The 15,455-nt window shown below is 31.3% G+C and overlaps 1 non-coding gene across 1 annotated transcript; it reads right to left on the reverse strand.

The window, feature by feature from the left end:
- Positions 1-13,262: 13,262 nt before the first annotated feature.
- LOC141663204 (small nucleolar RNA R71) lies at positions 13,263-13,369 on the reverse strand. The gene has a single exon (XR_012551285.1). It is a non-coding gene; the product is annotated as a small nucleolar RNA R71 (small nucleolar RNA).
- Positions 13,370-15,455: the final 2,086 nt, after the last annotated feature.

Raw genomic sequence — 15,455 nt, forward strand, 5'->3', positions numbered from 1 at the left:
AGCTTCTAAGATTAGGAAGTTGTAAGTTTTAGGAATGTTAAGTTGACTTTTTCTTTCTTGTGTTTTGGTTATAGTATTAGATAGCGTCATCGTCTGAGAGGACAGTTACATGACCGTCTGCACCAATAGTACCCCCGGTATCTGTAGAGCCTCCGATGCAGTTACCACCTGAGCCATTACCACAGAGCAGGTCTTGCCACCCCTAGAGTATTTATTAGACCCAGTAGAGATGTTTGATCCTATGGAGTTCTTTGAGCCTTTTCTACCACTGCCATTACCTCCTCAGTATCAGTTTTTACCAAAGGCCGAGCTAGAGTTCCAGCCGATAGTAGCACCAGTTCCATTACCTGTATAAGCCCCAGCACCATAGGTCTTTTAGATGGCACATGTAGAGGGTATGAGAGACCATGAGATAGATTTGTAGTTGGGTTTGCCACAGATTGTTGTTGGGATTGACAAAGTTCCATCTAGAGAGTCAGTAGGTGAGATTAGGGAGTCGCGCACAATACTATACCATAAGTACATCAGTATGCAGGATGAGATACAGTATTGGAGATCCCAGTGCCGTGAGATATTGGGATTATTTGAGCAGAGAGAGAGAGGAACATTGATAGCACTCTAGCCAGGTTACCTCTTGAGTGAGAGACTTTAGCAGACTTACCATGTGGCCACTCGCGAGCTGGATGAGTTACTACATGATGGTAGCCACACATATGCAGAGTTTCACAGAGCTACCCGACTTATCCAGTCTGTTCTAGAGACTCTCCGGCAGGAGATGGACCGTATTCCACCGAGTTTCTGAGGCAGGACAGTTAGGCAGGGATCTTGTATTATATGTGATATATGTACATAGAGGCAGCTATAGCTATAGCGAGGCTAGATATGTGTAGTTCCAATTTTGATGTGTTTCGACAGCATTTATGATAGACCTTTTTGTATCAAGTATTAACACCTGATGCTGGTGTTTGTTTTATAAAATAAACCTTTTTCAACCTCATTTCTTTTATTTATTTAATTTTCAGTCTTTACAGCATTTACATTTACTTTACTGTTTTACAGTCTTTCCATACTTTTAAATTCTGTTAAATTTTGAACAGATAAATGAAATGTTCAAAATAATATTGTCCAGTATATTTATTTAAAATTTTAAATTGCTTCAAATGATTTGCTTAAAATTTTAAACTGTCTAAATTTCCTGTTTTAATAAAGGTCAAATTGTTTCTTTATTTACTCTTAACTGTTGAACAAAATTATTAAAAGAACTGTTTGTTTTATTATCAGAAAAATGGCACCAAAAAGAAAGACCAAAAATGAGACTATAAATAGCAATTCCGAGAAACAAAATAATAATACCATGAATCAAATGTTCCATCTTATGCAACAACAAATCGTAATGATGCAGCAACAGATGCACTTTGTTTATATTCTCACTTTGATTCCTGATTTCTCTTAATACGTTGAATACCCTATTCATATTCTAATAAATTACACATTATATATATCCTGATATATTTAAATATTGGGATACATCAAAGCATATCGATTGTTCCGGATGCTTCTCTGTGGACGGGATGGTGATGATAAGGCCCAGGTATAAAGTGGATCATATGGGCCGGAAATTAACCGGATCCCTATGTTGGGCCATAGAGCCTGGGTACCCGAATGGATCTATACAGATAGGTATAGATCTGCACTGTATACTGACTGATCAGTAGGATATGGGTGTGAATGTTGATCTTGTGTCTAGTCTAGTTTATTGATAATCGCCGATAGCGACCTTCATTATCCTTGCAGAGATACATAGTTACGTATACTATCAGATTACCGTTCCATTTATCTTTCTCATAATACGGTATATATATTGTGGACTTGTTGAGAAATTATAGCCCACCCCTGTTATTGTTATTGACTTTATTTTTCAGTTAAGGCAGAGAATGAAACCCATTCGTACCCGAGTGGTAAAGAAGCGAGTCAAGAAGCGGGATCCTCTGGCACCAAGGGTGCTAATCACGATAAAAGAAAAGACCTTTGAGCTTCCTGAGCAGGTGTAGTGTAGATAGATGTAGTGTGTATTTGAATAAAATGAATTTAGTTTCAAACAAATTAGATAGTTGGTTTATAATAAAGAATGTTTTATAAGACTTTGAAATTGGGACTGTAATAAATGTAGTGATTTGTTCTTGTCTTCATACCTTAACCTTAAAGATCCTGGATAGATATAAAGGGGTTGGATATATGTTTGTATAATTGTTAAACATGTTTGTATTATGATGAAGATTAGCAAATAACCCCCAGATCTAGACCCCGGATTTGGAGGGCGCTACAGTTTGTATCTAAGTTAGCTAGATATACAAGCTGTCTAAACAAGACTCGTTGGGAGGCACTGGATAGAGTTCTTAGATATCTCAAAGGGGACTATTTCCCTTGGCTTGCATTATCGGAGATTTCTGGAGGTACTCAAGGGGTACTGTGATGCAAGTTGTATAACTAAAAAATCTTGTTCCAATAGGGTGACTAAATATGTGTTTACCCTTGCGGGTGTAGCAGTGTCCTGGAAGTCTTCTAGACAGACTTTGATTACTCGGTCTACTATTGACGCTGAGTTGTATGCACTTGATGACACAGGAATGGAGGCTGAATGGTTATATGAACTGATGTCAGTGTTACCTGTAGTAAGAAAACCGCTTCCTGCCATTTATGTTCAGTGTGATAGCCGTACAACTATCAACAAGATCAGACGTGTGAAATATAATTCTAAGACTAAGAGACATATCCAAGTAAGATTGAAGTCTATAAGGGATTTTGTGTCTGATAGGATTATTTCTATAGAGTTCATAGGGACTCAGGATAATGTAGTTGATCCGCTGACTAAGGGGTTTGAGCATTCCATAGTCCTTCAGTTGAGGTTGGGGATGAGACTGGTAACTCATCATGATTTTTCAACAGCTGGAACCCAATAAAACTGAGAGGAGATCCCTCAAAGTGTATTCAACGTGGTAATAAAAATTTGTAAGGATGAATTGGTAGTACATCTATCATATACTTTTAGATTCTCATGTATCTGAGTCTATCCCCTGTAAACCTTAAGAGGTACTGGAACTAGTAGTTAGTAAGAGTTTATTAAACTCTTATCAAAACAGTTTTGGATCAGAATTTGCTATTCTCTGATGGACCAATACCGTGTTAGAATTTAATAACTCTGAATAGTGTCAATTCATAAGACAAGATGTTGGCAGTACATCTTTGAAGATGCTCAGCAAAGCGAATATAATTAAGAGGTCGCAATTAGAGGAAAGGGTTATTCCTTGAAGTATTCGATGAACATCATTGAGACACAACCTTAACGTCTCAAGGCCGTAGATCTGCACCATGTCCTTTTAACTTGTCATCGTCTATGCAGTGTGGTTACACCAAACGGATAAAGTTCCAAGGTGAAACATTCCATGTATATCCGGTTGCCATCGATGTAGGGGACTTAGGAGGGTTCAAACCCAGAAGGGTACCGACTCTGAAAAGTAAGTTGTGATAAAAGTTGATATGCATTTATGTATGATTTGTGGGGGATTGTTAAAAAATGATAAAGTTTAAGACACAAATTAGGTGTGTTCTTGATGAAATTACCTAAAACTAACAAGTGAAGGTTGTTCCTTTTAATATGGATCTAAAACATTTTCTTAGTGTAGTCCATGAAGAGATGAGAGCAAAATTGCTTATTTATATAAATGTTGTTTTAGCTATAGTTGATAAGTAAGTTGTGAATTCTCTTGACATACTTAAGGGACTTGAATGTAAGCTCAGGGCTTGTGAGTCTGATCAGGGGACCTGGGCATAGGCTCAGACTTGTGAGTCTAGAAATTAGGACTCCTTGTAGTGCTCAAGACCTAAGCCAAGTTCAGGGGAAAACTCAATACTAAAACTATATTCATTAATTTTTAAAAATAAATGAGTATTATAATTATTTTTATAATAATAATAATAATAATAATAATAATAGACTCTTGATATGAATATGATAGATATATATACAATTGGGGATTACGTTACTTTTTAGTTAGAAAAGAAGAAAAAGAACAAACACTGGTCTCTCATCTCTCTTTCTCTTTCTCTTTCTCTTTCTCTCTCCCTCTCTCTCACACACAAATATGCATACAAGATACATAAATTTCTTGGTGAATTCAAATGTTCGTCGTTTTTGAATCTTTCCGTATATGTGGACGGATCGCTCTGAGCTATTTTTTTCCTAAAAGTGATATTATGGCAACCCATCATAGCGTAAGTAGGAAAATAATCTCTTCAATAACAGTCAAGTCTTCTCGAGGGTTTTGGCAACTCAGCTAGTTCACCAATTCTGATAAAATTTCATAGAGCTAAGTAATTTCCTCTTTTCTCAATTCAATTTAGTTTTTATTTATAGTTTGTTTCGATCTTCGTGATTATTTCATTATATGGTTTTATTTACCTGGTCTTGTTAATTTGTGATATATAACTATTTCATTTTTGTGCGCTTAGTTAATATTCTCAATACAAGGGGCATCACTTGTAAATAACCTTTTTGTTTTTTTGGCAAATTCTTTGATTTCTCTTAGATCTTCTGTTGGCTTTCTTTTTCTTGTAATCCATCTCTCCATTTTGGAGAAAACCTTTTTGGCAAAATCTTTCCACGTTCAGCACCATGATCAACATATTTAGACTTACTATTATATCCATAAATCTGCTTTGCAATAATAAAAAACATACAACTAAATAAATACCAAACGAAACTCAATTGCAACTAATTCTTCTTCAATGTTACTTCCAAATTCATAACCATATCTAATGGTATTCTAAAAAGTTTAAACTTCAACAAAATACTAAATTAAGAATGAGGCTCTTAATATTTCAAAGTTTAAATACATTGTATTCTATGAACCAATATCAATATAAGCCTTGGTATCCTTCTTGCTTTTTCTTAAACCTTTTTTCCATATTTCCCCTTCCCCGAAGATTTTCCTATTTACTAACAAAGTACTCCGTAATTGACATCATATACATACCACTAATTCTACATAGAGTCCAAACCAAAAAAATAAAAACAAAAAGGCTAAATTAATTAACTAATTGAAATCAGAGAACCGTATATTATTTATTATATAAATAGTTACATTAATTTTGTTCAAAGGTAAGCATTTCTTGTAATCCATCTAAAACAAGCAGACTTAACATTTAGCAGAAAAGTCTTTCTCAGCCTTTATGAAAAATTAATGAGAAGCGGATAGTGAGCTACTCCCTCTGTCCCATTTATTTCTCTACACTTTCCTTTTTGGGGTGTCCCATTCAATTCTATACATTTCAAAATTTACCAAAAATAATAAAAATTTTATAATATAAAAATTAACTACACCCACTCATATTCACTATTTTCTTCCACTACACTAACTTTATACATTAAATATTGATTGACCCCACCACTTTACCCACTTTTCTCACTTTTTCTCTCAACATTTCATTTTTTCTTAACCTCCGTGCCCATGTATACTTCTCAATGGGACGGAGGGAGTACAAGTTTAGAGAATGACGTCACTGCATTCTTGATAATAGTTTCAACGCCGACACATGTTAGCATTCCAGATTCGTTTACTTGACATTTAAATACGGAAGAGCCCATGCTTCTACTCAAAAAATCAATTAAAAATATGACATCAAACAACCGACAACCAAAAAATACCAAAACTGAGTGAATATCCGCTTATAACATCTACAATACAATAATCATAATCATAACGAACATTACTCAAACGAATAATATAAAGAGATAACAACGAGTAAAAGTGTAAGAAAATATCGAACAAGTAACCTCAATAATCAAAACAGTAAAAAAAAGGAAAATACACATAAGTTAGAAAAAAATGCAACCAATTACAGAAAAAGTTCTCAAAATAACATATATATCTAAATAAACAATTATCATAAGAAACAACTAATTATGAAATTTAGGATTTAGGGTGTGTTTAGTATTTGTTGTTGTTGCCGACAGTAACAATAGTTTTTTGCTGAAAAATAGTTAAAAATTATTTGGTAAAATTCAAAAACTGGTTTTTAGAAAAGCGTTTCTGGCCTAAAAACTGCAGTTAGAGAAAACAAGCCCTCATTCTTTTAAAAAAAGCTGTTTTTCAGCTTTTCGAAAAAACTATTTTTCAGATAATGATTTCAGCATCAAACCTCACTATAAATTTTATTATTTTTAATTTTTTATATCAATATATATATATATATATAAAATATTATCAAACGGTCATCTGATTTTTACAATCGCACTTTTTTTAAAAGTACAGCTACCAACAATTCCAAACAGAGCCTTACATAAACTTATATAATGGCGTGTATATATATAATAATTCTAAAATTCAACTTAATTTGATTATTAAGATTGAAAATGAGCCTAGTATCACCTCTATAACTTGAAACGGAGAGAACGAAGAGAAGAGACGGGCGTTGCGAAATCGAGATGACTAATCGATGTGAGAATGTTAGGGAGGGAGGGAGAATATCCAAGGAGAAATTACTTGGATAAATAAAATATATTTGAATTTTTTTAATTTTTTTTTAAAAAAATGTATAAATAAAATAATTATAAGAAGATGGTATTTTTGCATTAAATATGTTTCAAAATGATACATTTATCGAATTCCCTAGATTTTATTCGGGTCCCTATAAGGTTATTTTTCGGATAATTCTTATGTGTAAAAATACAGTTACATAAGATTATGCGCTACCAAGAATTGTTCCCATGTGCAATGTGTTTTGGGATATGTCTTATATTGCTTGAGTTGATATATTTTATAATTATTTTTGATATTTATTTTTTAAATAAAAAATGTTTCTGTTTTCAAATATTTGTCAGATCGGGATCTCGCTGGGACATTAAAACCCATAAACTCTTATTTTGATTTTTATATATTATAAAATATTTCAAATAATCAATATTTTTGATTTTTTGGATACTCGTAATTTTTAATGAATTTTGGTATAATTTTTATATTTATTTTAAAATAATATATTTTTAAATTATTACCAATAAATTATTATTTTTGGGTTAGTTATTTTAATTACGAGATCCATGTTTAATGAATTATGAAATATTTTTTCTATTAATATAAATAGTAAAAATCTATTTTAATTTTTATAAAGATCAAAATATTTAGCGGATTAGGCTTATTTGTGGATAAAATTTGTTCTTATCTAATCCTCCGATATTTATTAAATTACCCAACCGTTCTTAATGCAATTCTTAATTTACAAAAAACCTCAAAAATTTTAATTTTAAATTATATGAGTTATATACTTTTTGGTCAAATTTAGCAGATTATAAGGAAAAAATATCATAAAATGTATTCAATTTGAATCAAAAATTCTACATAAATTTGCTAAGAGTATAAACAGTAATACTATGATTTGGCGCTAAAATAAATTTTATGATCACATGTAATATAACACCCAAAATAAGATTATAAAGATAACCATTTTAGTATTTAGTATTTAGTATTTAACTTTAGTATTCCATTAAAATTGATTATTTTGCTTCAATAACACCTATTTTAGCACTGATGCTATAGAACAAGATGAATAAGTAAATTAGGTAATCAAATTAAAGATATAAATGACGATGATAATGACCATCTTCGATTCATTATTGATTTAATATAAATTTTGCATTATTTTAGTGAGAAAAAAATTCATTCATATTGAATTTTCAAATTTTTATTTAAACATTAAAATAATTAATGTGAAATAGAAATAAAATAGAAATTTAAAACTACATTTACAAATATATTAGACTTTTTATAGACTAATATAAATATCGCTTCTATATATAATAAGAGAATATAGGGAAAGAGGTTGTTAAGAGAAATTGAACCCGAGTCTTTACATTCACAAGCACATCATTTTGATAGTACACCATACTGTTACTTAAGTTTTTTATTATACACATAATATGTGAGTGTCGTAAATAGCGACAATTTATTTAACTTTAAACATGATTACTAAGATAATTGTAGAGTTAATTTTGAACAATTGAATCGAATATATAAAGTTAAGCATAATACATAAACGGATCATTCACTTATTTATTAAACAATTTTTAATTTGAAAAGTATGTCTCATACATATTTAATATTTATTTTTAAATAAAAAATTAATTGTACATATAATTAATTTTTTTATATGTTAAAAAGAGATACACTTATATAAATAATATATATGTGTACTATATATTTACATAAGTTATAATTAGCGTATTTCGATTTATTTCAAATTCAAAATTGGAACTTAACCCATTTTTTTAAAAATACTCGAAATTTGACTAAATTACCTGCCTGTAAATACAACGTCACTATCTAGGTTTAATTTAAATTACGAGTTTGACTAGAAAATCTTACCAATAAAGAAAAGTTTTGTGATATCTTATGTTGGTAAAAATTAATATCTTTGAGGTTTTTATATAAGCAGGTCAATTGATAATATGTATCAAAATTGCTAGTTTCAAAATCAGAATTTTATCCATTTTGAAAAAATACTCGAAATTTGACTACATGACCCCGCCGAAAATACATCATCACTATCTAGGTTTAATAAATTTAAATTACGAGCTCGACGAGAATATCTTTCCAATAAGGATAAATTTTATAATATCTTATATTAATAAAAATTAATATTTTTGATATCTTTATACGAAAGTCAATTGATATTATGTATCAAAATTAGTGACTAACTGGTTTTACATTATTACATCTGGAACTTGACCCAATATTTAAATATATTCAAAATTTGACATGAGATGTCACAAGCTCCGTTAAAATTATGAAAATATACTAAATCGATTTATTTATTAATGTTTAACTTTAAAAAAATTAGGTTTAAAATATTATTCAATGATGGTGAATTTATAAAGAGGTGCTCCTAAAGTCCTATTTTTTCATTCTCTTTAGAAAAAAATAAACTAAAACTATAAAGTAAAATTAATAATTTTCATTAACATGTTATTTGAAAAATGGTAAGACATTTGATGCTTCTTCATAAAAAAAAATAGTTTATTTATTGCATTATTTAATTAAAAATATATTTATATTCAAATATTTGTGAGACAAATCCTAAATTTTATATTATTCAATTTGATATGGTAATTATAAGTAGTCATATATATAAAGTCCTTATTTATTTTGTGGAGTTATGGAGTCCAAAATCCTAACTTTATATTACAATCCAATTTAATGGTTTAGGTTTTATATTTCTAATAATTTAAAAACTAAAATAATAAACTACATGATATAAACGTGTGTTATGGTGTTATATCATTAATGTTCGGTAAGTTGAATATTTACGTGTTCTACAACGTGAATATGTATGTACTTCAAACTGATCATGTTCTATAAAATCATATGTTCTGCAATGTTCAGCTTGTCAAATGTATGAGATTTGCAAGATATTTATTAAAATAGTGATATTTATAGAACATGATTCACATTATAATACGTTTTACAAAAAAAATTATACTATTTTACTTATAGAACATATATGGACTCCCGTACTAAATTAAAAATGGACTCAATAGAACTTAACTCATATATATATAAGAAACTTGAAAAATTATAGAATTCAATATTTTGAAAAAAAAAATATTTAAAATTAGCAATAATAATTTACAAAAAAAATATTTAGTGTTGGAAAATATTGTACAACTATTTTGAATTATTTGAAAAAAGGTTAAAACTATAATGTATTGTACTATTTGATTCAATCCATGTTATGCTATCTAAATAAAAAAAGTAATATTAGTCAATATTTGAAAGGATTAACAAGTTCAACTAATATTAAAAAAATCATCAAATTGAAAATATTTAATTTTAGAAAAATAATATACAATGTTATCAGGTTTCTATAAAAAGAAATATTAGAATATAAATGAAAGTAACTTCAAAATGATTTGAATGATGATATACGTACAAATTTATCTTCAGATTCTTGGAAAAAAACTTCGAAATATCAGTAGTTAGTCTTTACGATATATGAATTATTTTTATGTCACATCCATGACTGGTGCTCTGTTGAGTAAAAATATATATTGTTTGATTGTCAGTGCTACTACGATTATGATATATAAATAATTGTAATTTATGTATTAGATAATTATAATTTTTGAATAATCATAAATATATTTTTTTGTTGTAGGTAACCCGCAGCCGCTACCCTTCGGGTGTGCACTGGGTAATCCCTACGGGTTCACGCAATAGCCTGCAAACCACGTGAACCGAGGTAAACCGCATTTAAGCGACAGGCTCTGACTCAGGAGGCATAATCATAAATTCTCCTCCCGTGGGATTCGAACATGTGACCAAGATAGTTATCCCCTCTTTAACCAACTGAGCCAACCTTTGCAGGCTCATAAATACATTTTATTTGAGTAATTTACTGAGTAACAATTAGATATATATATATATATATATATATACATAACCAAGATATATAACATATAATAAATAATAATTTACATACATACACACACATTTGACTTTATTTTTACCAATATTAAAAGATTCAATTTTAATGGTGTATTTCAGAGTTATTGATACATATACTAGAAGAAATAACAAAAGTTTTTTATGTTCTGAAAATAAGAATGATCAATTAAATTATATATTTTTTTCAATGTGTTAAAAACTAAATAGATTATGTCAATTTTAATTTATAAATTGACAATTGTTTGACATCTTATAAAATTAATTTTGTATAATAGAGAGAATTAAAAGCTAAGTACACGATCGAGATTAACTTTAGTTAATGAATTAAGAGATTAGTAATGATATTAAATCAACATAAACGTTGAATTAAAAAGATAAAAATTTTCTTAAAAAATAAACTTATATTAATTTTAGTATAAATTCTACTTTGTTGAATATTACGATTGCAGGTGTTGACCACTTTAATTATGCATTACTAATCCTTTTAAATTAAGAAAGCTAATTGTAAATTAGAAATGACTTTAGTAATAAAATATCTCATTACTCCAGATTTATTTGACCAAAACTCAAAAAATTTACTCGACTCTACAATATACATATATGTTAATTTTTAGTTTCTTCTTATAAACATATTGACAATATTTGATAGATTAACTTCAATCTTTTCCTTTTACACGACCCTACTTGTATTCATTTAGTAAATACAAATTACACGACACAAACAAGAAAATATGTATTATGATGATAAGTGGATTTTATATCTACTTGGAACGCTTCATATCGGCTTAAGTTGGTGTTTTGGACTCAAGTATTTGGAGTTTTTGATGTGTTTTGTGTTGATTGTTGCAGGACACTAGTCAGAGGTGGAAATGAGCTTTTAAATGATTATATGTTGATAAGAGATCAGGGAAGGAGTCGTGGAAGTTTGTACGGAGGATGGAGCGTAAAAAGAACAAAGCCGCATAAATTTTACAGAGAGCAGGCGCGCCCGCGCCCAAAGGAGCGCGCCCGCGCCCTAATTGTCAGACACAGAGCGCGCCCGCGCCCATATCAAGCACGCCCGCACCAGCCAGATTCTGCAGAATCCTGGTTTGATTATAATTTGCTTATTGCGAGTGTCCAGATCACCCAGGGCTATATATGTATATATATAAAGACGTTTTTAAGAAGAAGGAAGGCAGGGCGAACATAGAGAAGACCTAAAGCACACAAGATGGCTAAGGAGAAGAAGATTTAGTTTTCACTTTTGTATTCTTCGATTTAGGCGATACTTTTGGATGCTTGTTCTTTATTTGTTCTAAACCCTAGTACTTTTATATTATCTCGTAGTATTCTGAACTTATTTATTATCATGTTTTCATTGGAACCCATGGTGACGATGTGTTCAATCATGAATTAATTGTTATCACGGGGTTCTAGCGGATTTATTTATGGATTTGAATAGTTGATTTTTTTAAATCGTTAGTGTATGGTGATTTATGATTTCCTAGTATGGTTGTACTTATTCTTCTTAGATGCGTAGCTAACATCTAAGTCATTTGTTAATCTTTATTGGAACAGAAGTGGATATAAAGGTTTAGAACTTGCCATACTAGCATAGATTTATGTATGTTATCATGAATGATTCGTAGTGTAATTTTAACCATCTTACACTGCTCTATGTAATCTCAATAGATAACTTGCTCATTAAACTATTATGTTTTTAAATTTTATAGACATATAGGGTCTAAGCATAATTGGTGTCTGCTTAACTTTTATCTTATTTGTGGATGTTTAGTAGTAGGGTATACGTATATCGAAAGATAACGTATACTTTATCTCATTAGTTGTCATCATCATCACATGCTAGGATTAAAGGCATAAACTCTCAATGAAGTATTTAATGAAGTTAGAATCCCATGTTTTATCTCATATAAGTAAATCAGTTTTATTCTCTTAGTTAATGCATGCTAGTATAATTACTTTAATTAGTTAATCAACTCAAAATTGATACTTGTCTTTGCAGTGAAAAATAACCATACATTGTTGCATAAGTACATATTCTGTTTAAACCAGTCTCTGTGAGAACGAACTTAACTTAATCTTATACAACTTGTGATCGCGTACCCTTGCGTGTTTTTGTGCGAACAAGTTTTTGGCGCCGCTGTCGAGGATCGGTGTTAAATTTAGTTTATGTGCTTGTCATCAGTGGTCGTTAAAGTTCACTGACTCAGATTATTTTTTTATAAGGTTTACTTTGTTTGTATGTTTCAGGTACCCTAGAGAGCGTGTATGCGAACACGTTCTCAATCTCGGAAGAAAACACTAGAAAAAGTTGAAGAAGAGGAAAAAAAAGTTTTTGAAGAAGTTAAAAAAGTTGAAGAAGTTTTTATTGTAATGGGTGAACCAGCAGCAGAAACGAAGGCATTGAAGGATTATTCTCAACCAAAAATCAATGACATTCAGTCTAGCATTGTCAGACCATCCATTGCAGCTAATACCTTTGAAATCAAGCCTAGCACGATTCAAATGGTATAGAATTCAGTCCAGTTTGGGGGTTCTCCAATGGAAGATCCCAATATGCACATTAGGGATTTCATCGAGATATGCGACACCTTCAAGTTCAACAATGTTTCTAAAGATGCTGTGAAACTGAGACTTTTCCCATTTTATTTGAGCGATAAAGCGAAGAGCTGGTTGCACTCTCTACCACCAGTTTCTATTGCAACATGGGAGGATCTTGCTCAGAAATTTCTTACTAAATTATTCCTTATGGCAAAGACAGCTGCAATCAGGAATGCTCTTACTTAATTTGTGCAGCAATCGGGAGAATCTTTATATGAAGTTTGGGAGCGCTACAAGGAGATGCTTAGGAAGTGTCCTCATCATGGAATGCCTGACTAGATGGTGATAAATTGCTTTTATACTGGTTTAGGAACACAGTCAAGACCTATGCTCGATGCAGCATCAGGTGGAGCTTTATGGGCTAAGAGCTATGAGGAATCTTTTGAGCTAATTGAGATGATGGCCGCTAATGAATATCAAAATCCAACTCAGAGACTACCACAAGGCAAGGTAGAAGGAATTCTGGAGGTGAATACAGCTATAGCTTCTCAGCTAAAGGCGTTAACTATGAAAGTGGATTCTCTGGCTAACTATGGTGTTCATCAGATAACTAGTGTTTATGAGCTTTGTGCAGGTGCGCATGCGACGGAGCAATGTGCTATATCTATTGAATCGACTCAATTTGTGAGAAATTTTCAGAGACCACAGCAACCAGTTCCTGCCACTTATCATCCTAACAACCGCAACCATCCTATTAGGGTGGTATGCAACAACCTTACCAGCAGTTTGGAAACAAGCCTTTCAATCCTCCTGGTTTTCAGCAACAGTTTTGTTAGAAATATGTGGTGAACTTGATGATAAGTTAACCAAAATACCTTAGTAGATTTAACTTAGTGAATTTTGTAGCACTCGATGGATGATCTAATATAGTCCCGACGGACGAACTTCATAGTCCCGACGGATGATAAATTGACATCCATCGAGTGAGTAGCTTATGTAACAAATAAGAACTGTAGCACATTTCTGCAAACAACATGTATTAGTCAAGAAGATTGCTTAGGGTTCTGTAAGTCATGTTGACTACTAGATTGATATGTTTAATAGGTTGATTAATTGTAAATATGAGATGTCTTGTAATTCTGTATAAGTGAAATAGAGTCAAGTGGCAGATAGACTCCCGACGGATGATCTACAAGACTCCCGACGGATGATCAATAAAGCTCTCGACGGATGACAAACATAGTCCCGATGGATGATCAAATTCAAATAGCACTTGACAGTGACAACACAGTCACATGCGTTGGATGTTTGTAAAAGGAATGTGGCAGCCTGTTAAGCAGGAATTTAAGAACAAAGAAGCATTGCCATTTCTATGCAATTATGAAGATATTGAAAGATGTTGGAATAGAGTAGTGAAGCAGCATAGAGTTAGACTAGATATGTTTTATTTTATTATCTTGTCTTATTGTCATGTAAACTTGGTGATATATAAACCAAGTGTAGCAAGTAGAATAATTAACTAAGCAAGCTTAGTTTAAGAGAAATATATCAAGCTGTATTCTGTAAGCATTTCTCTGTAGTTTAGTTTTTCAAACTTGTAAGCAGCTGTGAGCTATTCAAAGCTCCACAGGGTTCTCATTTGATATATATATATATATATATATATATATATATATATGGTATATATATATATATCTCTGGTGGATACTTTCAAATCCACCAGAAAGTTTTAAAAACTTGTGTTTTTATTACTTAAGTGTTTTGATTTCAATAACTCTTTTATTCCGCACAATTGTTAATCAAACACTGTTATATTTATCAAGTCAGAACATTCTTTTAATTTGAAAAAGTAGCCAAAATTACATTCAACCCCCCCCCTTCTGTAATTCTTGTTGTATTGTTAGGGAATAACAATTGGTATCGGAGCAAACTCTTGAAGAACAAAGAGTATAAAGATCACAACAAACAACAAGATGAACAAAAAGGATGTTGGAGTAAAGATTCCATTTCTGGACAAAGACAACAATCACCACTGGAAGGTGAAGATGCACCTACATCTATTTTCTCAAGATAAGGCCTATATGGACTGCATAGAAAGAGGTTCTCATGTACCAATGAGAGTCGCAGCTGGCAATGAACCATCTGTTCCAAAACCTAGGCATGAATGGTCAGATCATGACATTGAACAAATCAGGAAGGACAAGAAGGCCATGAATATACTGTTATGTTGTGTATATGTTTTGTACTTGATTATTTCATGAACAAAACATCTTGGTAGATTTTACTTAGTGAAATTATGTAGCACTCGATGGATAAGGTTCATAGTCCCGACGGATGACATAATATAGTCCCGACGGATGATGACTTATTATCCATCGAGTGAGTAGCTTATGTAACAATAAGTCTGTAGCACAT

Source organism: Apium graveolens, chromosome 5 (assembly GCF_009905375.1).
Source record: "Apium graveolens cultivar Ventura chromosome 5, ASM990537v1, whole genome shotgun sequence".
Taxonomy (NCBI): Eukaryota; Viridiplantae; Streptophyta; class Magnoliopsida; order Apiales; family Apiaceae; genus Apium; species Apium graveolens.